We start from the raw sequence: 2,065 nt of genomic DNA, 5'->3' as shown, positions 1-2,065 counted from the left end.
ATATACAAATATGTATATATATGTGTGTGTGTGTGTGTGTGTGTGTATGTGTGTGTGTAAAGCTTTCTAGAACTTACTATATGTTTTTCCTCTAGTCACTTTATTATAAATGATTTTCAGTAAGTATATTGCCTCCAATCCATACATTTATTGATCCATCTATCCACCCACGAACCCTCCATCCACCCACCCATCCATCTATATCCACCTACACACCATGTGGTATGCATACAATTTGGAGCCAGGGGGCACCTGGGTGGCTCAGTTGGTTAAACATCGACTTTTGATCTCAGCTCAGGTCTTGATCTCAGGGTTGTGAATTTGAGTCCCGTGCTGGGCTCCACGCTGGGCGTGGAATCTACACTAAGAGAGAGAGAGAGAGAGAGAGAGAGAGGGAGAGAGAGAAAAGAATTTGGAGCCAGACACATCACTGTTAAGCATTACTACCTAGTAACAGTGATGCCTTGAGGCTGTTATGTCAGTTCTCTGAACCCAGTTCCTTGTTTGTAAAATAAGGATTCGAACAAGTATCTCCTCACAGTTCTCCTGTGAGGATTCAATGAGACAATGACTATAAAGTATGGAGCACAGCACTGTGCATGTACTAACACTCTACTACTGGTAGCTGCTTTTATTACTTTGCATGCCAGGCATTGTGCCAGACACTGAGCATACAGCAGGGAACATGAGAGTTAGGGACGCTGCCCGCCTAGAACTTTCAGTCTAGAGGAAAAGAAAGATATGAAATAAGTGATTTTTCCCAGACAATCCCATCTCATTATATAGCACTACTATCTTCCCAGCTTATTAGGTTCAAAATCAAGACATCTTTGATTCCCCTCTATCAATCCCCACCCCCATATCTAACCCATAGGGAAGTCTTTTTAGCTCTACCCCTAAAATATATCTCAAATCTGGCCAGATTGCACCATCTTCAATGCTACAACCTGGTTCAAGCATTCATTTACCTTTCCTGGACTCCTGCAACAACTTCCATAACTGGTCTCCTTACTTTCACTCATGCCCCTTATAGCACATTTCCAAGAATAGCCACAGGAATCCTTACATAGCATAAATCAGATCTTGCTGGTCCTTTGCTTAAATGCTGCAATTAGAATAAAATTCAACCTTCAAGGCCCTACATACTCTGGCACCTGCAGCTTCACTACCCACAACCATGTGGAAATTCTTTCTGTACCTTGAATGCATCCAGCTTGTTTCTGCTTAGGGACTTTACACTGAGGTCTCCACTGCTTAGGATGCTCTTCTCTATATCTTACCATGTCTGGCTCCTTGTGCATCAGGTCTCTAGTTAGATGTCGTCTCAGAGAGGCCTCCTCTGGCAACACTACCTCATTACCCCTGCCCCTCATCACTCTATTCTCTTACCTTGTTTTATTTTCTTTATATCATTTCTCTGTCTATCCTTCCTTCCTTCCTTCCTTCCTTCCTTCCTTCCTTCCTTCCTTCCTCTTCCTCCCTCCATCCCTTTTTTTCTCTTTCCTTCCTCCTTCCCTCTCTCCCTCCATCCCTCTTCTTGCTATTTTTCTTTCTTTTTCAGTCTCTACATATAGCTGGTCTCATGAAGGGCAGGACTTTGTCTTCTTGCCTCCATATCTATGTGCCTTGAATAGTACTCAGCACATAGTAGGTGCTCCATAAATATTGTTTCAATCAATGATTAAATGACTGGTTGAGGTAATTCCAGCAACGTGTGTGATCACAGGAACAATACTACTGGGGCAGCAGGGTGACAGTTGCTCAACTATGTATTGGAAAAGATTTCCATCTGTCTGAGAGTTAAATTCAGTCCTGCCTGATAGAAAGAACTTGGACTAGAATTTTCTCAGGATTTCTTCCAATCTGAGATTCTGGGATCCATGCCCTTCACCATGTCCTGAAGTATCCTTTCACCTGGTTTTTAGCAATACACAGATTAAAAAGCCACGGTGGCCAAGTGGTTGGTGAAATGGAGATCTGGACACCATTCTTAACAGGGTAATCAGTTCCTTTCCTGAAAGAGGCACTGCCAAGATTCTACACAGGTTATTTTATAGCTGATATA

The sequence above is a fragment of the Puma concolor genome, chromosome E1 (genome assembly GCF_028749965.1).
Source record: "Puma concolor isolate L17-30 chromosome E1, mPumCon1.1.hap2, whole genome shotgun sequence".
Lineage (NCBI taxonomy): Eukaryota > Metazoa > Chordata > Mammalia > Carnivora > Felidae > Puma > Puma concolor.
This window is presented reverse-complemented; position numbering follows the sequence as displayed.